Source organism: Agelaius phoeniceus, chromosome 27, assembly GCF_051311805.1.
Source record: "Agelaius phoeniceus isolate bAgePho1 chromosome 27, bAgePho1.hap1, whole genome shotgun sequence".
Lineage (NCBI taxonomy): Eukaryota > Metazoa > Chordata > Aves > Passeriformes > Icteridae > Agelaius > Agelaius phoeniceus.
This window is the reverse complement of record NC_135291.1, coordinates 5,252,976-5,277,620: the sequence shown is the minus strand read 5'-3', so window position 1 is coordinate 5,277,620 and position 24,645 is coordinate 5,252,976. Positions and strand designations below refer to the sequence as shown.

Below are 24,645 nucleotides of genomic sequence, written 5' to 3'. Positions count from 1 at the left end.
TGGTACAGGAACAGGGGACAGAGCTGAACAGGGTCCAGGCACAAAGACAGGGTGCAAGCTGAGGGCACAGGGGGTTTTTATATGGGGTAGTGAGGGTGGAGCTGAGGGTCAGGGTCCAATGGATATGGGGGAAATGGGGCAAAGGAGGGGTTAAGGGTCGGGACAGCTAATAGGGAAACAGGGGCAGAGGAATGCAGTAAACTGGGGCCAATGGAGGGACAGAGAGCAAGGGACTAACCAGAGATGGGTAGTAGGGGGTGAACTAGGGTAATTAGGCCAACGGGCCAATGGGGTAACATAACTTTTCAAAAATCAGCATGTGCCGGCAAAGATCTATAGGAGAAGCAAGCTTGTCACCATAACCTTGAAATCTATTCTTCTTATTGGGGACCAGTCCTACACGGGTGGGAGATTGAGACTCCCATGGGCCTCCACACCAGTGCATCTTCCTTTTCCTCGCAGCCTCCTTCTCCTCCATCCAGACAAAATTTAGGATTGACAAATCCTGGCTTTGGGGGAAGAGCAAGGGGTGAGCACCTTGGGTTTTGTGAGAAATGAGCCTCACTCTTTAGAATTTTTGGAAGTTTAATAAGGACTAATAAGGGACAAATCAGTAACAGCGCTGGGTGTTGGCAATGGCCAGAGGCACACTGGTTAACCACAGCAACTCTTCTTGTCTAGTTTCTCCATTGTATTGTTCAAATACATATTCATAATGATTATACATATTCAAACATTTCCTGGAACTCATTTACATGTTCCAGGAATTCTTTAGGTTGGTTTGACCCCCAACTTGCCTTTTTAGAGCACGTGCAGGAATCGTGGATTGCTGTTTTGAGGGTTGTGTGTCACTGCCTCACAAGGGCCCCTGTTCTGTGGTTTCAGCAGGTGACAGTTATTGACAGTGGAAGGGTCAGTGGCAGGGGTCCTCATCACATCCATTCCTTAGACGTTATCTGACCATGCAGACGCTTTTAGCTACTTCCACAAGTACTTTAAATGAACATTAGCTCTTTCACAAATATCTCTGAGTTGTTATTGTCAGTTAGTTACAAAAATAAAAGCATTAGTTCTTATTTCACAACTACGGCTACTTCTGTAAAAGTTAACATTCTAATGCACAACACATGGCATCCACATTAATATTTTGCAAAAGCCAAAACTATAATGTATGTTTTTCACACTGTCCTCAAACTGAAATATCATCCATAAATGATGTTCTGAGGATATGAGCTACACAGGGGCCAGGGCATTGGCCACAAAGAGCTGACAAATTATACTATAGCAAAAGCAGTGAAAAGTTATTACAAACTGTACTCTATCAAAATTGTTGTGATTAAGAATATTTTGCAGAAGTCAATACATAATAGCAAAAGCCAACACTACCTAGTTATTTATAACAAACCCAGGGCAGGTTTTTCCCTTGCATGGAGCACCTGGGCCTTCCCCGGGCCCCTTCTGCCCTCCTGCAGAGCCGGTGGCATTTTCCAGCACACACAGTTTGTAACCAAGAGCCGGGTGCAGCCGAGAAGGCTCCAAGCGCCTCCTTCCAGGCTGACTCTGCAGGTGCCGAGGCTGCTCTGGGCTTTCCAGGGCTCTGCTGGTGCTCAGCTCTGGGCCAGGCTGGGCCCGCCCTCCCCTCACATTGCTCTGGGCAGCTGAGTCACAGCGGGAGAGGGAAGGGACACGTCAGGGGAGTTGAGGTTTAAGAGAGTTTTTATTCATAAAACTTTCATAACAATCAGGCTGCTCTAACTACCATAACTAACTAGCAATGCTAACTACCCTAACTAACTACCAGTGCTAACTACCATGACTAACTAGCAATGCTAACTACCATAACTAACTAGTTGTCCTAACTACTGTAACAAGAAGCTGTCCTCAAGTGCTTCATCTGCTCTGCTGCTCCCTCAGGTTCTTTGCTGCAGTGATCAGAGGGGTCAGGCTGGAGAGAGGCTTGGCTGATGATAAAAATGGGTGCTGTCCAAAGGATAAAAAGGAAAGAAATTAACTGTTACTTTCCAGAGTCAAGTTCCTCACAGGCTCTGTTCCAGGAGAGGGACAGGGAAATGGTTTGAAAATCGAGGGAAGCAGGCTCAGATTAGATCTAAGGAAGAATTTTTTAACCAGGAGAGTGGGGAAACACTGACAGGAGGTGCCCAGAGATGTGGGAGGTGCCTCCTGCCTGGAAACATCCAAGCTCAGGTCAGGCAGGGCTCTGAGGCCCCTGAGCTGCTTGAAGATGTCCCTGCTCGCTGTGGGGCACCAGGTCCAGATGAGCTCGAAAGGAGCCTGCCAGGCCACAGCGGGCGAGGATTCTGTTTGCTCTGCGCGTGGAACGCAGCGAGACTGGAGACTATCGGAGGGGGCCCCACAAGAAAACCCCTCCCTGGCTCTGCTGCTTCCCCTGCAGCCCTTGGCTCTCACCTGCAGCAGCTCCTGGGCAGCCCAGCGCCGCTCCTCGTCCGGCTCCAGGCTGCACTCGAGGAAGTCCCGCAGCAGAGCCGACAGGCGCCGGGGCTCCTGCAGCTGCGGGGTCCCGTTCTGCCGGATCAGAGCGCGAGCCTGCAGGGAAAGCAAACTCAGCGCTCTGCCAGCTCCCTTCACACCCACACGGGCTCACATCCACCCCAGGGCCTCAGCCCCAGCTCCAGGGCCACTTTCCTCCCTGCCAGAGATGCTGCTCAGAGCTCATTTTGCTATGCCAAGCAAAAAACCCAAACCCTGGGGCTGCCACAGCCACTGCAACATCCAAATGATCTCGCCTTGAGAGCCAGTTTCATTGGCTGGCTTTGTTAGTAGGAACCTCCATCAGAAATAGCCCATTTTGCTTCTCCAAATATGGACACCAGCTTTACAGGCCATTTTCCAGAGTCACTGTGGTCTGCCTGTGTTATTTCAGAGGATTCTTCCATCAAGTGCATCTCTGCAGTGCCACTGACACTCAAGTAAATGCATTCCTGATGCCCCATCCCAGAAACTGCCAGGCAAGAAACAGGAGGTTTGTGATGCTGAAAGCTCAGGCTTGGTGACACAGAAAAAGTAGCTTGGACTAGGAAAGAAATATGTTAGACTATGGGGATGTTAAACCATCATCTTCATGTTTTCAACAAGTTTCCCAGTGAGAAGAATCAGGGGAGACCATCTTGCAAAATGTCTTTTAGAAACTCCTGCAGAAATCTTGTTGGGTTTGGGGCTGGGATTTGGGGATGGTGTGGGGTTTTCTTGCAAGATAACATTAGAGCTGATGCACTTGCTTCATATTTCCAGGTCATCCTCTCAGCTAGAAGAGCTGCAACAACAAAAAGCCCAAAGCAAATTGTTGCTGGAGATTGCAGCATATTCGTCTGTGTGGAGGCACAAGTCCTCTGGGAATTCCCTTCCCATGTGCAGAAACCTCCAGCTGCTGCTCCCAGTGCAGGGTCCCCCTGTGCTCGCAGTCTCTGCAGGCACTGGAGAATTTGCCTCTTACCATGGCCGCCGTTTCCCTGAAGTAAGGAGGTTCTCCTTCCACCATCTCGATGGTCACAATGCCGAAGGACCAGATGTCCACCTTGGGGCCATAAGGAGATCTGGTCACAACTTCTGGGGCCATCCAGTGAGCAGTGCCCACCATGGAGCTGCGCTGGTCCTGCTCAGGGCTGAGCTGAGCGCAGAGGCCAAAATCAGCTGAGGACAGAAAGAAACCCTGTCAAAGGCAGCTGCAATGAGGAAACCAAGCACAAAGATTCCCCACGCTCAGTCTGAGAGTGTAGTAGTGAAGTCAGCTGGAAAAGCCCTCAGGGCTGTAGCCAAGGAAAGATGGAACTGGGCCCTTCAAGAAACCCTCAGCTTTCCTGCAGTGGCTTTTACTGATTCCCTTGGAGCTTTAGATTCCCACTGCTGCCCCTCTGGAAGGGCCACGGCCAGAGCAAAGGCACTGCTGGCCCCCTGCTCCTCTCCTGAGCTCTCTGCAGGGGCAGCCGCTCTCAGCTGGCAGCAGGGGCCGGGCAGTGCCCCCAGCAGCCCTTGTGGGGCTCTGGCCCTCCCTGGGAAGCAGCCCCAGTCCCGCAGCCCGGGAGCGCCGTGCCTGGCCAGGAACACCCACCCAGCCTGACAGAGCCGTCCATGCCCAGGAGGATGTTGGAGCTCTTCAGATCCCTGTGGATCACCCGGTTGGAATGGAGGAAATCCAGGCCCTGCAGACACTGAGAGAGAACAAGAAACACGAGGGCAAAAACCAATGGCAGGAATATATCACACCAGAAAGGACAGCTCAGAATTCTGCCAGCAGCAGCTTTGCTGTGACAGGCCAGGAGTGCAGTGCACACAAGCTACAAGCAAACGGCTCAAGGCAAAGCTGAGAACAGCATATCAAATCCAAGCCAGAAAGAGAGTACCACAACAGCAGGAGAGAGAACAAGAACAGAGTAGAAGTGCAGTGATGCTGGCAGGCCGTTCACTGCAGAGGCTCTTTCTTCTCCAGCTCATAAAAACAACTCAGAAACAAAGCCCTGAGCATGGAGCCACTCCTGCTCTCACACCCTGTTTGGAAGGACCATCATGTCCCAGCCATGGGAGTGACAAGCAGGATCCCTCACCTCCCGACTGACAGCTGCCATCTCTCCTTCAGCCATGCGCGTCTGTCTGACAACGTCCCGCAAAGTTCCTCCATCCATGTATTCCATCACCAGCCAGAGATCTCCATCAACAAGGAAGCTGGAAGAGGAAAACAATGGCATGGAGATGAAAGTGCAGAGCTCAATTCCCCCATGGAAAAGCCTGGAGGGGAGTTTTGTTTCTGGGTCATTTGTCAGTGAGGACAGAATCAGATGGAGAGACATTCCTGCCAGGCTGCACAGCCCTTGGAATCTGCACAGTCTAAAGGGGAAGGAGACACCTGTGAGAAAGGAGAGGCCTTAGATGGCAAGCAGGTGAAAAATGCAGTTTAGCAACAGCCCAGATAAATATGCAATCACAACCCTTGGCCCCAGCTGGTTCAGCTTCTGAACTCATCAGTTCCACCATTCCCTCCAGAACAAGGCAACACAACTGCCAGGGTTATCCAGGGGAGGAGGCCGTGCAGCACTTGGGACAAAAGCAGTCAGAAAACCTTTCAGAAAGTCCCTTCAGAAACAGGCAAGGCCAGTGAAAAATGGGCAAATGAGGCATTTCTGGAAACAAGAACTTGGTCTTCCTGGCATCTGTAGCAATAGAAAAGGGCTGGGAAGAAGAAGCCAAAGGAAATAATTTCTGCTGTGGTTTATCAGCACTTGCTGGGAGACACAGCAAACGGGGTCAACTTGAAGGAAAAACCAAAGCAAAGCAACAAAAGCACGTGGAGGGAGTGAACTGCCAGGCTGTTGGTTTGGGAAGATGTGGCTGGGTCAGGCATTTTCAAAACAGGCTACAGACTCCTGATGCCAGGAAAGGTTAACGCAGGACCCAGGCTCGGGATCAGAGCTGAAGCACTCACCTGTCCAAAGAGTTGACAATGTTGGGGTTCTTCTTGTCCTTCAGGAGCAGGATCTCATTCACAGCTCGTTCCCTGTTCTGCCCTCTGAGACTCATTTTCTTGATGGCCACCTGAAGGGACATTGCAGCCTTGAACTGGAGGAGTCTGTGGCAGGAGGCCACAGCAAACACGGAGCGAGTCCTTGTGGAGCGACGGAGCCGGGCTGTGCCAAACTGCCTTGGGATGGGACACCAGAGCTCAGCAAGGGCCATTCCCACAGCCCATTGCTCTGCCAGCTGGGGGCTGCTTACAGGACACATGGCCAGAGACATTTGGCCTTGCAAGCTCTGCAGAAATGGTCCCTCAGCTGTCAGCCTCAAAGCTCTAACAACATTCTCTGCACCTACTTCTCAAATGGCCTCAACACTCCTACTATTATTATTCAAACCCATTTTGCAAGCAGGAGGTAATTCTGGTTCTCTGAAAACAAAGCAGAACAGCCAGGAACCCCTTAGCAATTCTATGGGATTTGGTCATGATTTCAGATCCAGCTGCTCTGTTTGGGATTGCACAACAAAGCAGACACGCACACCCATTGCTCAGGTGATCCCTGTCACAGGCTGTCACTGACACCAGACCCAAACACAACTGCAGGCTTTAGGAGAAACCTTTGCTCTGGACATCCATCTTCTCATTTCTCTCCCTCACTCTCTGTGAACAGCTGAAGTAGGACTAAAACCCCAAATTGAGCCCAAGCAGGATCTCTCCCTAATTAGGCCTTGAGGTATCCTTTGAAGATAAAAGGCAGGATGGAAATAATATTGTTATAGTTTAGCTAAGAATAGCTAAATAATGTTCCTGTCTAAGGTTGGGATGAAGATAAATTGGGCCTCAGTCTCCAGCAGCTGATGCATTCACACTTTTAGATATGAAGGCCAAGCCAGCATGTCCTGCTCTGACAGACACCGCTGCCCTCCTTGCATTCCTTTGGTGCTTCAGAAGGACCAAGTCTGTCCCAGCTGTGCTCTGCAGGCTGACACTGCTCTGCCTTCAGAGGAGCAGCCTGGGCAGGAAAGCTCTGCTGGCCCCCAAAGCTGCAGCCACAGCTCCCAGCAGAGGGGAAAGCCCTGGAGAGCTGCCAGACGTGCTGGGCGTGTTGGCACTGACCTCTCCTCCAGTGGCCCTGTCGAGTCCTTTATAAACGGTTCCAAAAGCCCTGGAGACAAAACAGCAGAGAAGAAAGAAGCAGCGCTTTAGGCCCTGGCAGGGAAAGACAGCCCAGACAGGAGATCTCTGCTGCCTGCAGCGTTCACAAACACCTGGGTGCATCGACCCTTCCAACAAGAGCACAGCAGCCACCAGCCCTCTGCCATGCAAGGTGTGCAGGAGAAAACTGAGACCCAACATGAAGGAATTGGGCTGGAGCAAATCCCAAATGTCCATGCTGAATTGCTTTAGTTCAAAACCTGAGGTGAGAAATGGGTGTCTAAAGAACTGGAAAAGAATGCATTTCATCCTTTTCCATTTCCTGCCTAAGACCTGCAGGTTCCACAAGGGCCCTGCCATCAGGCAGGTGATGCTTTTTCCCCCAGAGTGCATCAGCTCTGTGCCTGTTACTGAATGGATGGGGTCTGCTACCTGTGCTAGAATAGAGCACTTATTAGTTCATCTCTGGTTTCTGTTTCTAAACCATTAGGTTGATAATCCTGACCAGTGGATATTTTTTGAAGGAAAATATTTGAAAGAAATCTTCTTGAGAACTGTTTTCTGACAGTCACCACATGGTGAGTTGCTCTTTTAGGCAATCCAGTTCCAGGGACAGAAGATCTTCCAGGTCCTGCTCCTTGCTGCAGGCAGGACACTGCCAGCCTCAGGGGCCTTTGACGGCGCCTTCTGACCACAGTTATCAATTCTGATCAGGACTGAGAGACAGCAGGATGGTAGCCCAGTGTCTGAAGGTGCTTGGAGCTCTCCTGACTTCTCACTTGATCCTGCACCAGCACAACACCCGCCCCTGCTTGTGCAGCAGCAGCTGCCGTGCACTTACCCTTGGCCAATCTGCTCCACTTCCAGGTATTTCTCGGCAGGCTCCTCCTCGCTCACGGTGTTCCCTGAAAGAAACCACGTGGAAGATGCTCCCTCCCAGAGTGAGACCCTGCCTTGCAGCAGAGCCACAACCAGCCCCACTCCCTGGGGCCGTGAGCCCCTTGGTGTCAGCTGGGGAAGGACAATCAATGGCTCGGTGACATTCAGCTGCAGAGCAACACTGGGTGCAGCTGATGCCCAGACACACACACAGCACCTGCTCGGGCACCCAGGAACAGAGCAGACGTACTCAGCTGCATCAGGCACCACTCCCCTCTCCCCTCTGCCTGCCCGGCTGTGCTGCTGTCAGAATGTTCAGCCCAGGATCCCACAGCGGAGGGAGGTTCATTGTCCTCTTCCCAAGCAGAGGGAGCTTCTCCATCCTCTTCCCAAAATGCTGCAGCTTCTCCATCCTCTTCCCAAAATGCTGCAGCTTCTCCATCCTCTTCCCAAAACGCTGGAGGTTCGCCATCCTCTTTCCAAGCCAGGGGATGTTCGCTGTCCACTTCCCATGCTGGGAGATGTTCATTCTCCTCTTCCCATGCCACAGGATGTCCTCCATCCTCATCCCACACTGGGAGATGTCCATTGTCCTCATCCCACTCCGTGGGAGCTTGGCCATTCTGGTCCCACACCAGGGGACATCCACCGTCCTCGTCCCAGGCCGGGAGATGTCCCCTGTCCTTGTCCCACCCCGCGGGAGCCTCGCCGTTGCATTCCCACCCCGCGGGATGTTCGCCCTCATCTCCCAGAGCAGCGGGGAGTTCACTGTCATCTCCCGGCGCTGAGGGAAGTTCACCATCGTCCCCCAGAGCAGCGGGAAGCTCACTGCTGTCTTCCTCCTTGTTGACCTCCTCTTCGTAAGCAGAGGGAGCCCCAGGAGGTGCTGGTGCTGCTTCTGTGCCCTGTGGACAGACGGCAGCGTGAGGGACAGGAAGTTCTATCTCAGTTATCACCTTATTTATCCTCAGCTGCACATCCAGCTGCACTACACAGAAATGGGGTTTGGAGCTGTTCCAACTAACAATGGGCTAAAGTTGACATTGCCACTTATTGTTGGGAATTCGATATTCCACCATGGCTAAGCCAGCAAGCAATCCTCTGCCTGCAAAACCAGACCTGCAGCTCTTCAAAAACTCTTCAGCAGAAAAGGAGAAAACTGATGGGAATTCCTTTGCTGCTGCTGCTGCTGCTGCAAAGACACTGACAGGAACTTTCCTTCAGCCTCCCAGGCTGGCCCTCGACTGCCACATGCTGAGCTCACAACTTGCTGCACAATTCCAAACACCAAAGGTTCCTTTCCCACTCACCGAAGGAGGAGCTGCTCGGAATGCAGACATGAGGTGCCCTGCAATGGGAGAGGGAACATGAACCAGATGCTGTTAGGAGAAAAACTGCCATTACTGGGAAATGCCACGGAGCAAGGCAACCCCAAGAGAGCATTTTGCTTTCACTGCATCCCTCCAGGAGCCACAGTCTCTTCCCACAGCAAGCAAGAGAACAGCACAAAATACTGGGCTGGGTCAGTTCTTGGCTGGAGCAGCAAAGGGAGGCAGTTCCAGGCTCTGCTGGCACAGACTCCCTGCTTGAGGGAACAGAACCCCCCAGGGCTCATTGCAGGTGCTGTGCACGCCCCGCTGGCTGCAGACACCCCCTTTTTCAGCTGCAGCTGCTGGCAGGAGCTCTCCCAAAGCAATGGTGTCTTCATGGCCGTTTGGTTCCAAAGTCAACTCAGCTCCAGAGGAAGAACAGAAAGCACACAGCAAGCCCAAAGCCACAGATGCTGCACCGAGGGAAAACCTCAACTTACGTGCCAAGTGGGTTAAAAAATACCCCGAATAAGCCACAGAGTACAGAGTGCAAACTGCAGCAGCCACGTGCTGGATCATTTTGGCTGCGCTGCACACGCCTGCAGCCTGTAGCCCTGCAAGCACAGAAGGACAGGGCTGGGCTGGCTGCTGAGAATGCCTCGGGCAGGAGGATCCTCCGGCAGCGAGCCCAGAGCCACTCTGGGCACTGAGGCCTCCGTGTCCCACAGCAACGGGAACAACACAGGGACGTGGCGCTGTTCCTGTGACATCCCAGCAGCAGCTCACGCAGAAACCGCCTGGAAGGTTCTCCTGTGTCACAAAGGAGCACAAAGAACCCTCCCAGGGCACAGCCCATGGCCCAAAGGATGCAAGAGGAACTCAAAATGCAGCAAACAAGGACACCCCATAGCCCAGCCTGAACACTGAGGAGAACAAGGACAGGACCAAAGCAAAGGAAACGTGACCTTTAGTCACTGATAGTTCTGACTAAAAGCAGCAAGCCTTGCTCCATCTGGGATCTTTGTTCTAGTTCTAAAAACAAGCAAGGTCCTCCACTCTAAATACACAGAAGGCAGGAACTGGGGAGGAGGTGGGATTAGGAAGGAGGAGGAGGAGGAGGGAGAGAGGAAAAGGAGGAGCAGGAAGAGGAGGAGCAGGAGCAGGAACAGGAGGAACAGGAGGTTCCAGTGCCCCCTGTGGCCGCAGCCACGGGACCATCGCCCCCACCTCGTCCTGCAGGTGAGCGGGGAGGGGGTGGTCGTCCCAAATCTGTCGGGGAGTCCCTGAGAGGGTTTTTTATTGGGGTGTGTTTGGAGCTCGCAGATTGTGGAATTGACCCCAAATATCATCTGGTGTCTCTGGCAGGTTTTGTTTTCTCTGTGTGTGTAGGTTTGGATCTTGCAGGAGCCCAAAGCTGAGCCCCTTGGGGGGGATCTTTGGGGGCCCACGTGGCCATTGCCCAGTATGGGCAGGGGAGGACATTGGTCCTGGGGACTGCCGGGAGAGCAGAGGAGGGGAACCCCTGGGACCCCCAGAGTGGGGAGAGCAGAGAGGGGCGATCCCAGAGCTGGGGGACCCCGGCAGACTGGAAGGGGGGGGAGCCTGGAGAGGAGGGACCCCTGGGACCCCTGGGATCTCAGAGTAGAGCATCAGGGGAGAAGGGCCCCCATGGACCCCCAAAAGGCCCTGGATCATCCCTGAGCAGGACGCCAGAGAATGGAGAAGCCCTGGAACCATTGGACCCCCATGATCCTAAGGAAAGGAAACCTCTGGAACCCCAAAAGTGGAGAGATCAGCAATAGGGAACTGCTGGGAGAGCTTTTTGGGGCTGAATCTTGACATTGTGGGGATTTTCATGGACACAAGACTCCTGCTGACTTCTAGAGATGGACCTGGCCAGGAGGAGCCTCTACTCCAAGGCGCTCCCACCTTGGTTTCCCCAAACCAGGGTCTGTCATTCCCAAGCTGTGGCCAGATGGAGGAGGAGGAAAAGGCCCAGACATTCCGCACGAGGAGGGGCTGCAAACCCAGCCCAGGGAGCTGCAGGGAGGAAAGAGCCCCCCTGAGCCAGGAAGGCGGCCTGAGATCCAGGCAGAGCTCAGAGCTGGTGGAGAAGCCTCATGGCAGGGAGAAGCCCCACAAATGCTTGGAATGTGGGAAGGGTTTCAGCTACAGCTCCACCCTGATGGAACACCTGAACATCCACTCTGGGGAGAGGCCCTGGGAGTGTGGGGAATGTGGGAAGAGCTTCAGTGGGACCTCCGACCTGAGCAAGCACCACAAGATCCACACTGGGGAATGGCCCTAGGAGTGCTTGGAATGTCAGAAGAGCTTCAAATGGGATTCAGAGATCGTCACTCACCAGCACTTGCACACCAGGGAGAGGCCCTGTGAGTGTCCCGAGTGTGGGAAGAGCTTCGTGTGCTGCTCCAGCTCCATCCCCCATGGGAGGATCTGTGCTGGATGATCCCCAGTGACCCCCGTTGGGCAGAGCCCTGGTGACCCCTGTTCTGGGTGATCCCCATTGGGTAGGGGGAAGGTGCTGGAGAGATTTCTTTCCCTTCTCCTTGTGCTGCTGTGATTTGGTTGGTAATAAATTCCCTCCCTGTGTCCAGGCTGGGTCTGTTGTGCCCGTGCCGGATTTGCTGAGGGATCTCTCCCGGTCCTTGTACTGACCCACGTCATTGTTGAAGTGCATGAACATTTGCTGGTTGTAGATGAACCTTACCTGTCCCCTGTTCCTGTACCAATAAACCCAGTTTGCTGCAGAGCATACACAGACGCATCCTGCTGACTTTGTCAGCTTTATAAAGCAGCCGTGAGCTCCGGGCTCCTGAGTGCCGGATGCTCCAAGGGCCTCGGCAGCGCCAGGATGCTCCAGACTGGGACAGCCAGGCAGGGCAGGAGGAATCACTGCCCCTTTGCCCTCCCTGCTGCTCCATCTCCCAGCCCAGCATCGCTGCAGGACAGCCTCACTGCCAACGCCATCCTGCCAGGGATGGACTGGGGGGGATCTCCTTCCCCTTCCCTCTGGCATGGAGGCAAATCCCATCTTCTCCTTGTCCACCCTCCTTCTTCTCCTCATTCTGTCCTACATCCATCTATGTTCCTTTCCCATCTCCTTCCTCTCCTCCTGCCTTTTCCTTTTCCCTTCTCCCTGTCTCTTCCTCTCCTTGTCCTTCCTCCCTCACGCACTGAGCTGCGGACAGAGACCAGGGAGAACAAATCCCTGCCACAGAACCTCGTTGAAGAGGCCATTTGGAACGGCTCCACAGGGCAGGAATCCAATGGGGAGGAAAAGCCCCAGAGATCCCACATGAGGAGGGGCTGCCAACCCAGCCTGGGGAGCTGTGAGGAGGTAAAAGCTTCCCTGTGCCGGGAAGGGTGTGGGGAATGTGAGAAGAGCTTCAGGCAGAGCTCAGCCTATTCCTGGTGCCTCCAAAAACGGCGGTGCCAGATGCAGAGATCCCCCTGCAGATCCATGGGGATGCAGAGATCCCCCTGCAGATCCATGGGGATGCAGAGATCCCCCTGCAGCCCCCAGAGCAGCCACGCTGGAGCACGGGGATGCCTGAGAGGAGGCTGTGCCCCCGTGGCCAGAGGGGCCCCGCTGGAGCAGCCTGTCCTGGCAGGACTGACCCCGGGGCACAGTGACCCACGCTGCAGCACTTGGAGGGGGGGCTGTGCCCCGTGAGATGGACTCAGCTTGGAGAAGTTCCTGGAGAAGTCTCCGGTGGGAGAGAGCCCAGGGTGCAGCAGGGGAACGACTCCCGTCCCTGAGCAGAGGGAGAAGCCCCGGGGCATGAAGTGAGCACGGCCCCATTCCCTGTCTCCGGCACTGCCGGGGTAGGAGGTGCAGCTGGAAGGAGGGAGGCGTGGGGGAAGGCTGGATTTAAGGCTCTTCACTTACTTCTCATTATCCTGCTCTGAGTTTTTGGAGTTTTCTGTCAGAAATCTCTCCCCTCGCCCACTCATCCACAGGGCTGGGGCAGTTTTCCCTTTTTGGCGGAAATCAAAGCGATTCCCTGATGCTCCTAATTAGAGGTAGCAGTAGTGAGGCTCCGGGGCTTCTCGCTGACCGGAGCCAGAGAAGCCGCAGTGCTTCGGGAAAGCCGTGGCGGGAGGTGCGTAGAAGTTTGTTTGTGTTTTCAGCTCAATCCCCCTCGGGCCCGGGCCCGGGCCCGTTCCAGGGCTGTTCCTCATCTCCGGCTCTGCCCTCACGCAGCCCGGGGGGCCCTGAGAGCGCGGGGCGAGGCTGTGCCGTGTGCAGAGCCCGCCCCTGGCTGCGATTGGGCGACGGTGCCGTCAGTCGCGGACGGCTGACCAATCCACTGAAATGTTCCTCATTTCAGGGATTGCTCAGCAGGAAGGTCAGGAGCTGGAGCTGTCTGGTTGGTTATTCCCAGGGCAGCTTGTAATCTAATGATGCCATTGAAATGAGAAATAGGTTCCGTGGCTCCTGACATGAATTGGTTTGGGTTCCCAGGGGCTGGTCCATGGTGTTATAGGATTTGTTCTGCTGGCCGTTCATCTTTTCTCCATTTTTGGCCGCGCTCTCCAGCAAGGACTGCATCAATTGATGCTTTTCTCTACTTAAATCATCAAATACTTGGATTCCCATCTGATTTCCCTGAACTTGTGGTAGCAAGAACATTTCAGTGCTCTAATACACCCTATATAACACAGACAGTGACAGCACATGTTGGAGTGGGCAGAGGGATCATTCCCCCCCATTTATTTATAGTGAAGTTTTCCCAACATTCTTCATTTGCTGTTTCCCTTTGCAGCTTCACCCGTTTCTGTTGCAGGGTCAGATATCCTCACCCTGGGCTCTGCCTTGAGCTGTGCAAATTCCATCAGTGCAAGCAGGCAGAGCTTGGGCTGAGGGGCAGAGGGAATGAGCCCAATTCCTGCCCCAGGCAAGAGACCCAGGTCCATTGTCCAGGCTTTGCCCAGCAGTGTTCATTTGCATTTCTAAAGCTCCTCTGCAGGCTGCCTGGAATGAAGCTTCTCTTCCAGAGCATGACTCTCATGCGCCCCACCCCAAAAGCCAGGGTTTGGGGTATTTTTAATTTTTGGGGGTTTTTTTGAAGAGTGTTCTCTTAACGGTTTGTGAGTTAAAGGGTCACCTTTAAAGCTCTTCTAAACGCAGCCTGGAGGTAAACACCAGAAAACGCGGACCAAAATTTTGCCATCTCCACCAGCCAGGCAAACACACACTGAAAAAGAATCCAAAGCAATAAAGATATTTTCTACTTCTTCTGCCGAGAATAAAAACTGATTCTCACCCCCAAACCTAACTGACAATATGAAAGTAGGATTATTTAGAAAAAACATTCTCATGGTGTAATCTTATTCTAGGCAGCCCAGAGTGTGGGTGTGAGTGAGCCCCAGAGTGGAATTGTGCCGTGGTGCTCCCCAGCAGCTGTGGCAGTGCAGGCCCAGCCAGCGCTGAAGCTGCAGCAGTGGCAGCAAGGCTTGGCCGCAGTGGCTGGAGGTGCCAGAGGAGGGTGGCCAGGATTTCCGAGGGTTTGAGCAGAGGATCTGTGGGCAGGCCCAGGGGCTTGGCCCGCTGTGGGGGCCTGGCTGCTGCTGCGTTGCCTTCAGGGCAGGCTCAGGGGCGGCTGCCATGGTCCTGCTGCAGGCGGGAAGTGCAAATCTCCGGGGCTTCAGAGCCCCTGAGGCCAGGCTGAGGGGTCCCCCCGTGTTCAGCTGTGCTGGCGGCTGTTTCTGGCCTCAGGGACACTTGGCATGGGCCCCTTGGCCACCAGTGGTGCTGCTTTGCACTCCTTAGGCAGGAGCCGATGTCCTGGCTGGGTGTTGGCAACAGCAAAGTGCCAGGGCAGGCTCTGTGCCAGCCCAGCTTCCTGGGGGAGAATATACCTTGATCTCTGATCCAGTACTTGCTGAAGCAGTCAGAATTGCTTTTGCCCCCCTGTTGGGTGCCATGGTGTCAGCAGAAGATATTGAAGCCTTCCTGCTCAGGGCATTTCAGTGCCAGGCTCTTACAAGCACCCACAGCTCCTTGGGTTGAGCTGAGCATGGGGCGGTGACCTGCGCTTTGTCTGATTCCCCTTCCTTCCCTCCCCTGGAACAGGCTGTTGCTTTTAGACACCACTTGTCCTGGTTGCTTCAGAGTACTTTGGAGAGGCTCCATATCTGATCTTCCCTATTTCCCTGGGGCTGCCCACACTTCAGGGTTCACTTCAGCATAGGCCTGGCCAGACATTTGACAGAGGTACAACAGAACTGGCCTCTGTATCACCTTTTATAATATTAATTTGTGTTCCAAATTTAGCGATCAAATCCCTTCCCAGTAAATCATGATAGCAATTAGGAGCAAATAAAACTTCATGCATTTCAAATCCATCTCCCAGATCTACTAATAGTGGTTGAATAAAACCATACAGCTTTCCCACTTATGCCATGAATAATCAAAGACATTTTGGCCTTTTTTCCCTCCCTTAGGTCTAAGATTCAGAGTGGATTGAGAGGCCCCTGTGTCCATCTGAAAATGCCTCCTCTCAATGCAGACCCACCTGAATGTTCTCAAGGGCTCCAGTGTGGAGGGTCCCTGGTGTGATGGGAGCTGTGACAGCCCTGCCAATCCATGTCCATCAAGGGGTGGACTTGCTGGTCCTGAGGGTGCTGCTGTCTGTGCTTGCAGTGTCCTTGTGCCCTGCAGCTGGAGCCCTGATTCCTTGCCAGGGGCTGTTTGGGTGGGCTGTCCCCTGCCGAGGAGGGCAATGCCTCTGCCGGGTGCTTGTGGCCGAGCCCGTGCCCTGGGTGCTGGGGCCCCCTTGGGCCCTGGGGTTGATCCCTCAGGGGCTGTAGGAGCTCTGCCCTGGCCTTTGCCTTCAGCTTGGCCTTTTGCTGCTCCCTTCTTGCATTCACCTGCTGGGCCTTTGTGCCCAAGTGCTGCAGGGCCTTCTTCTTCCCCTCCTGCAGCCCCCCTCAGTGCCTGTGGGTGTTTGTCTTGCTTTACAAGACAGGTGTCTGCTTGGGAAGGCAGAAAAAGCCTCTATTGGAATGGAGAATGCAGACCCCCTCCCTCTTAATTTTTACAATAGTGAAATCAAGGGTCTCTCAGGCAAAGCTATGGGAATAGGAATACCAGTTCTTTACTAGTGTGTATAATAAAGCAAACAAACAACCACAGCTCCGGCAGTGCCAACAAACAGAGCCCGGAGCCAGTCCCAGCCTTTCGGCTGCGGCGCTTTCCCCTTGGGTGCAGTTCCGGGCACGGCCGGCAGGGGCGCTGGTGGCTCCCGCGGGGCAGGGCAGCGCATCCCTGCCATGGGAACCTCTCTTAATGGAAATAGAGCAATCCCTTCATCTAACTCTTTCACTTTTTTACCTTCTATAGCCTTTCTCCCGTGTTTTGAGAAAGAATTTGGAGAGGGCTGCCTTTTAACTGAGCTCCTAGTGTTTAGATAAGGCGCTTCCTGTAGAGAGAGAGTTTTCCTGAACAGCCGGAGCTGTGGTTACCAAGGGGATGTAACTCGGAGCAGGCCGGGGTCAGGGGAGGATATCCCGGCGAGGCTCGGTGGGAGTGTGGGCAGGGTCTGCTGCCGGAATCGGCAGAGGGGGATCTTCCCGTGGAGACCGAGCCGGGGCGTGGGCAGCCCCCACATGGCTTATGGCGGCTGATCCGGCAGCTCCCGGCAGAGAAAAGGCAGGTGGGAGACCCCGGCAGCAGCAGCGGCGGTGCCCAGCGCAGCTGGCACGGGCAGGGCAGCCGGGGATGGGATGGCTGGGACCCGCCCTCGGTGCGGTCGGCGCGGTGACCTCGGCCCACGCGGCAGGACAGAGCAACCCCCATCTTCCCCAGCATGGCCGGCAGAGCGGCCGCGGGCCGGGCAGTGGGAGCAGGGCACACAAATTCACCGCCAGCGCCGGGGCAGGTGGAGCTGCCCTGGGCAGTGAGCCCGCACCTGGGATGGAAACCGGGGCAGGCGGAGGTGAGGCGGGCAGCGAGCCGGGACCCGGGACAGGCGCCTCGGCCGCGAACGGAGGGGGCAAGAGCTGCAGAGGATCCCACTCTCTTTCTGACTTTTCCTCTTGTTCCCCTCCCTTTCATTTCCTCTTTTTCTTTTCTTGTTTTGTCTAGGGGCTTTCTGATACTTTAAAGATTTTTATTCTCCTAAAATCTACTGTCTAACCTATGGTATATTCTCTTTCTTCTAGATTAAACGGGTTTTTTTACAAATAAATCCAGAACCTAACAAATCTAAACTTCTGCTTAGATACTTTGAAATGGTCGACGAGCTAACTCACGACCTCCTAATGTTGTTTTTCTCATCACCTTTTTATTTATCCTTTGGCAAATTAAGCATCTTTCAGTTTCTTGCTTTGCTACTCCAAAAATCCCAGTACACCCATAGTTCCTTAAAAAATGATCACACAAAGCTTGAGTACCCCAGTGGGTTTTCTGATGCATGTCTTCTAATATTTTCCTAGTAAGCACATTTTATTAAGTAATTGTCTTCCATCAAGAAGTTTCCATTTCCCTGATTTATCTGGTTCACTTCCTGTCTTGTTTAATTCTTTTTTCTTGGCTTCCCTAAACTTTGGAATTTCCAGTTTTTCCTCGTTTGGAGTTAATATTAACATAACTCACTCAGCTCCACTTTCTGCTGCATCCTTGGCTTTGTCATCTGCCAAATTATTTCCTCTTATTTCTGGGGTTTTTCCCTTTTGGGGTTCCTCAATATGTACTATAGCTATCTCTTTTAGGTAATTTTAATGCCTCTAAAACCTCTGAAATAAGTTCCTCATGTACTAAACCTTTTCCTCTTGAATTAAGTAATCTTTTTCCTTTCCAAATTTTTAAAGGTATGTACTACTCTAAAGGCATACCTTCAATCAGTAGATATGGTTCCTTTATTTTGTGTTAAATATTCTAGTGCTCTTTTTAAAGTATATAATTCACAAGTTTGAGCTTACTAGTTTAATGTTAATTTCCCTTTTTCCACAGTTTGCATGTTTTTCCCATCAACTACTACATACCCTGTACTTTCTCCTTTTGCAAGGAGTTGTATCTCTATTAGCTAACATAACTGCCAAAGGCCTATTTTGGGGTATCTCTGCTAGTATGCTTGTATTCCCTTTTTTTTTTTTTCTTTTTTTTTCCCTATAATCGAATTTACTGGTTTTTCAATCTCATTTTTCAAGATCTCATCTATTCATCTTCTGCCTCTGTTTTTCACTTTCACTAACAACCTAAATACAACTTTTCTTTCAACTATACACTAAAAAATAAAAAACCTTTTTCTCACACTACTTTCAGTGCAATCCACCTCCCTCCAAGGAGATATAGTAAAGCTTAAAATACACAATCTACATTACATATACTTTCATTTGTCTACATTCACTCGCTTCTATTTCTCATTCACTTCCACACATTCTTTCACACGCTCAGGACACAAAGTGGATCCCTGTTGACAGAGAATCGCGGGTCCCTGTGGCCCCCTCCCCTTGGCGTTGGCCTCTGGGTCTCAGTATCTCCCGGCCTCCTGGGAGGGCCCTGACTCTGCTGCCTCCGGTGCCCGTTCACCTGTGAGGCTGATTTGTGTCACTCACACTCTTCAGCTACGGCCCCCTCACAGGCCCGGGGGGACAATGGCCCGTTTGCAGTCACACACATGCTCTGCCACAGCCCCCACCCACCCAAGGGACAATGGCTTATTTGTGGGTCACACACACCTCTTTCCACAGCCCCCCCTTCCCACCTGCCCGGGAAGCTGAGGCTGATTTTGTGTGTGACTCACTCTCACACACAAACAAGACAACAATAAGGTACCTTTTACTTTCACATCACCTATTACAATTTTAGGTGTTTCTGGCCAGTCCCGGTGTTCTTGGATATCCCTCAACCCAGCTGTGTTGGCCAACCCCAGGTGCTCTTGGGTGTAGGAGCGTTGGGGGGTAGGACGGTCGGGATGGACGGAGACGAGAGATCTCTGCAGCCAGGCCCTGGAACTTGCGGTTTATTGCAAAGGGCCCGGGTGCAGGGCCCTGCTTGGAGCTGCCAGGCACAGCTCGGAGCAGGCCCGAGAGAAGAGAGGGGTAGAGAGGATGAGAGGGTGAGAGAGTAAAACGTAAGAGAGCAAAAGCGTAAGAGAGTAAGGTTCCCATTACAACACAATAAATCTTCTTTTGTGTTGAATATTCTATTTCTCACTAGCCAATCTAGTACAAGATGCACGTCCTATAGCATTTACATACAGCCTATAAGAATCATTACATTACCACACTGTGTTACATTTTAAACCGTAAAAACTCCTCTTTGGACCCCTTCTGCCAAGCTGGCAGGATCTGCTCTGACCCTTGGATCTGTCTACAAGCAGAGGGAATTGTTCCATTAAAAGGGGATTACCTTCAGCCAGCCATACCATTGTTTTCCAGTTGTTCACTAACTTAGGTATCTCAAAGCTTGCTTTGATTTCAATCTTGCTTATAGTTTCTATATTGTCAAAATCTTTTGCCAGACAATCATATTTATAAGGCTTTCCTGTTTCATCTTCCCCAACACTTGGGCATTTTTTTATTTCTCAATCCACCTGTGTTGTCCAATCCCAAATGCTCTTGAGCATATTCTCATTCCGGCAGAATTTTGCTTAACCCTGAATGCTCTTGGAATATTAATCCCTCAACCCAGCAGTTTTTAATTCTGGATGCTCTTGGGCACTCTTATCCCTCAACCCAGCAGGTTTTTAGGAGCCCCTTTTGTCCCATTTCCTAGTGGATTGGGCTAGGAAACTCCTCTGCTCCCTTCCTCCGAGGGGTCCAGCCCCTCTCTGAGACCCAGTCCCAGTTACCCCGGGGGATTCTCTCACTCCTTTTAACATTCACTTTGTCTCTTTACTGGCCACTTACAGCGGAAAGTCAGAAACGCAGCATGGGAGACTCCAGCACTCACTTGGCAGGTCTGGCACAACCAGCCCGCCTCTCATTCACTCACATTCATCCCCCCTGAGAAATACTTACCAATCCCTTTTCCTTCCCATGTTCTTCGTGCACATTACTACTCTTAGGGGGCCAATTGCCGTGGTTGTAGGGAGCCTTTTTCCCTTGTCTTTGTTTTATTGTCTCCTTTTGTCCACCATAACCTGCGTCTGTCGGTCACCCCAGGGCAAACAGAGCGAGGCTGCTGAAGAGGGCAGGGGGCACCTTCCCCACTCTGACTCTCCTAAAGCACCGGCAGCGAGGTGTTGGTAACCATCCTCTGCTACCATAATTGTGAAAAACGCCAATCACTTGTTTTTAAAATTTTTAATGTTTAATAGTAATAAAATGGTTATAAAAATAGTAATACAATTAGAGTAATAAAAATTTGGACAATTAGGATTTAGGACAATACAAGACAATGGAAACAAAGAGTTACAAACGGCTCGGGTACCTTTTCCTGGGCAAAGTAAGCCCAAAAAAGGACACACGTTAATAGAGGATTAACTGTGAAAAACCATAGCCCATTGCATATTCGTACATCTCATACGTGATACATAAATTCCATTCCAACAAAGGATTCTGTCTGGTCAGTGCCACCTTCTTCCTCTTCATCCTGATGGCATCTTCAGGGCTGAGCAAGGCAGGAACAAGTTCATTTCTTCTGATAATTGAGCAATAAAATATTCTTCTCTGAAAGATTTAGGTGTCCTGTGTCTGCTATCTGGTGTGAGTCCTCATTCCTTTTTTAAAAAACTATCCCACATACATAGTTTCTATTTTAACATTATGTTATAACCTAAAACTACATTTAACACACTACTTGAAAAAATTGTTACAGCATAACTTCCTAACATAACATGTATAATACTCATTTTAATGTTTGTGAAAAGCCAATCATAGACATTTTTCACACGGGCTCTGTCAGCAGCAGTGGAAAGAGCAGCCTAAGAGCAGCGGCTCCAATTGCCTTCCTCCAAAAACCTGAGAGAGGGACAAAAAACTGAGAGAGGGCCAGCAACTGCGCCCAGCCCCTACCCCCAGCCTGAATCCTCCGGCATCTCTGCACCCTTCCCCCGTCCCCCCCCTCCCCCGCTCCTGGGAAAACTCCCAAAAAACAGAGGTCCCAAGCACCCAGCAATCAGCTCTCATCAGCAACTCAACCCTAACCCTAACCTTCTGACAGCTGCTAAGTTTTCTGCAAAATCATTCATTTCTCCAAGGACCCAAACCCAATCCTTAGAAGAAAATCTGGATCCTTCCATGTACAATCTGTATTTCCCAGGTGTTCCTTGCTCCTCGTCCCTGTGCTCAGGGTGCCCTCCCCAGCCCGTATCCCAGAGCCGGTCCCTGTCCTGCCGCAGTGTCCAAAGGCGCCCCCCGGCGGGCAGGGCCGGCAGCTCCACGGGGCCGGGCAGCGGCCGGGGCGTCCCGCAGCCTCCTGGGGGCCGGGGGCCACTGCCGGCCCTGCCCGGGGCTGGTGGGGTCAGGCAGCGCCCGGCGCTGAGCCCCGGCTGCCCCACAGCCCCGGCCCGGCCCTGCAGCTCCCCCCAGGCCCCCAGCCCGTGCTCCCGGTCCCGCACCTCTGCGCCCGCTGCTGCCGCTGCCCCCCACAGAGAAACCCCCTGAAACCCTGACCTCCTTGTTTTCCTCTCCTGGAAACCGGGGATACAAATGATCAGCTGGCAAATGTTGAGGATAAGACCCTGCTGAAAAACATCCCAGTCCTCAGTATTTTTCTCTTCCTTCTCTTTTCCATCATCCTTTTCCTTCCCACAAAGATTCCTTTTGCGGCTTTTTGCCTTAAGCATATTGCTGCACACTCCCCCTCACCCAGTCCCTTTGCAGCACACCAACACCATCCATGCCCTGTTCTCCAAAACCGAGGGGAATTTGGGGAGGTGGGAGTGGGGCAGCGCCAAGGCCGGGCCCCCCCGCTCTGTCCTGGCGGGAGCGGCTGCAGTGGGGACCGAGTGCGGGCGGGAGCGGCCGAGAGCCCAGCGCTGCCCCAGCCCGACCTGCCCCAGCTCCATCCCTGCCCCTGCCGTGGGATGCTGTGGGTCTGGGGGCAAGAGGGAGCCGGCAGCGGGTGCTGGGCCTGGGGCAGGAGGAGAAGGGAAGGAGAAGCAGGGTTGATGAACAAAAGGGTCAAACGATGCATGTGGGAGGAGAAGGTGGGATTGTGCAGAAGGAGGAATAGCAGGAGGAAGAGGAGTGTGAGGAAGAGTGGGGACACAGGAGGAGGAACAGGAAGAGGAAGCAGCACAAGGTTCCACCTCTCCCTGTATCTGCAGCCTCTGACCCCAGCCCCAGGAGCGTTGCCCCCCCACATGCAGCAGGTGACAGGGGATTAGGATCCACAATTTTCCCGGGGGTGAATCTTGGTATTTCTGAGCTTTCTTGGGCTAATTGTTGGTGCTTTGTTTTTTTGTGGGGGCTGAATCTTTATATTTGGAGGGGGCTTTTGCTGAATGTTGATGTTTGGGAAGTTATTGATCTGTGTCTTGATGTTTGGAGGACTTTTGTGCTGAATTGTGGTGTTTTGGGGGTTCTTAGAGACACAAGATGCCCAATGACCTAATGAGATGAACTTGGGCAAGGAGGAACTCCCAGTCCAAGGCACTCTCATCTTGTTTTTTTCTCCAAACCAGGATTTTTCATTCCTAGGGCGTGTCTGGATGGAGGAGGAGGAAAAGCCCTGGAGATTCCGCACGAGGAGGGGCTGCAAACCCAGCCCAGGGAGCTGCAGGGAGGAAAGAGCCCCCCCTGAGCCAGGAAGGCGGCCAGAGATCCAGCCAGAGCTCAGAGCTGGTGGAGAAGCCTCATGGCAGGGAGAAGCCCGACAAGTGCTTGGAATGTGGGAAGGGTTTTAGTCGGAGCTTAGATCTGATCCAGCACCAGGTGATCCACACTGGGGAGCAGCCCTATGAGTGTGAGGAATGTGGGAAGCGTTTCAGCTGGAGCTCCAGCCTCAGGCAGTACCAGGTGATCCACACTGGGGAGAGGCCCTTTGAGTGTGAGGAGTGTGGGAAGAGCTTCAGCCACAACTCTGTCCTGATCCAACACCAGAGGATCCACACTGGGGAAAAGCCCTTTGAGTGTGGGGAATGTGGGATGAGCTTCTGCCAGAAGGGGAGCCTGATGCAACACCACAGGATCCACACTGGGGGAAAGCCCTGTGAGTGTGTGGAATGTGGGAAGAGCTTTAGATACAGCTCTGGCCTGAGGAAACATGAGAGGATCCACACTGGGGAACAACCCCATGAGTGTGGGGAGTGTGGGAAGAGCTTCAGCATCAAGTGCCAGCTGACGCAACACCAGAAGATCCACACTGGGGAAAAGCCCTTTGAGTGTGGGGAATGTGGGAGGAGCTTCAGAGGAAGCTCAGCATTGATTCGGCACCAGGTCATCCACACGGGGGAACGGCCCTACACCTGCTTGGAATGTGGGAAGAGCTATGGGTGGCACTTTGACCTGAGAAAACACCAGGGCACCCACACTGGGGAGAGGCCCTACAAGTGTCCCCAATGTGGGAAGAGGTTTCACAGGAGCTCCGATCTTCTCAAACATCAGCGGAGTCACACCGAGGAGAGGCCCTTCCGCTGCCCCGACTGTGGGAAGGGCTTCAAGCAAAACTCCACCCTCACCCTGCACCGGCGCATCCACACCGGGGAGAGGCCCTATGAGTGTGGGGAGTGTGGGATGAGATTCTCATTGAGCTCAACTTTCACCCAACACCAACGGAGGCGCCACTAAGGGAAGCCCTGTGAGTGCCCCAAATGTGGGAAGAGCTTTGTGCACTGCTCCAGCTCCATCCCCCATGAGAGGATCCGCATCGGATGATCCCCAGTGACCCCCATTGGGCAGAGCCCTGATGATCCGTGGTCCTGATGATCCAAGTTGGAAGGCATCTGGCTGGGGGGCTCCACATCTTCCTGGTTCTCTGAGGGTACCTAGATAAACCCAGAGGCAGGAACCTCCATCAGGACGCAGGCCTACAATGGGAATTCCTTGGGAAGAGCAGATTTGTTGAATTTCAATCCCATAAAATCTTTTGCATTCAATCCTATCTTCTGGTGACATCAAGGAGTACTGAATGGTCCCTGAGGTATATTCTGGGTTGACTATTTGGTGCTTGTATCCCCAGTCTGTTCTGTTTATGCTGAATAATAAGTTTTACACCTTCAAGACCTGTCCTGAGAGTGAAGGGGTAGAGAAGCAGCATGCAGTTTGTTTTCAGAAACTGCACTTGCTCCTCCACATTCCTGCTCTGGGACTGTGTTGTCTGCGGATGGACAGACAACGGGACAGAGCTCTCCTTTGCTTCTAGTTAGTTTTAGCTAGCTGAACCAAACAAGTTCCTGAACTGTGGTGTTTTTTCCCCTTTTCTTTGGACCTGTTTAAACCTGCTCTGGCCTGAACACCAGAAGAGCACGGGCAGCTCACACCTGTGGCCCACCGGGCCGGGCCTGGGCCGCGGCATTTCCAGCACCAGAGGGACTGATAAGGGACTGAGTGAGCTGAGCTACAGCCCACAGAGGGACTTGGTGAGTTTGTCTCTCTTTTAGAGCAGCAAGAGGTTTTACTGTTTTGTTATCTTTATTGAAAGATAAAAATATCCGTTCCAGAATATGCAGTTGATCTTCCCAGTTATCACTTCATTGACACGGTATTCCACATGTTATTTCATGGTCCTTCAAAATAAACACTTGAACACCAACATAGGTATCTAATCTGTTAACAAATGTGTGTGGTAAGGCTAATTCAATTTCTTCTAGGGTCTTTGCTGCTGGGGTCAGTTGCCTCTCATCAGTAGAGGAGGTGGTGCCTGACAGCAAATCATGCAATAGTTGCATCTGATGATTAGTT

At 52.6% G+C, this 24,645-nt stretch overlaps 1 protein-coding gene and 1 pseudogene across 1 annotated transcript in view; one reads left to right on the top strand and one right to left on the bottom strand.

Moving 5' to 3' along the window:
• LOC143695937 (uncharacterized) overlaps window positions 1-24,645 on the bottom strand; it is a 297,449-nt gene that overhangs the window by 19,370 nt on the left and 253,434 nt on the right. The window lies entirely within an intron of this gene.
• Window positions 21,936-23,619, top strand: LOC143695912 (uncharacterized; annotated as a pseudogene).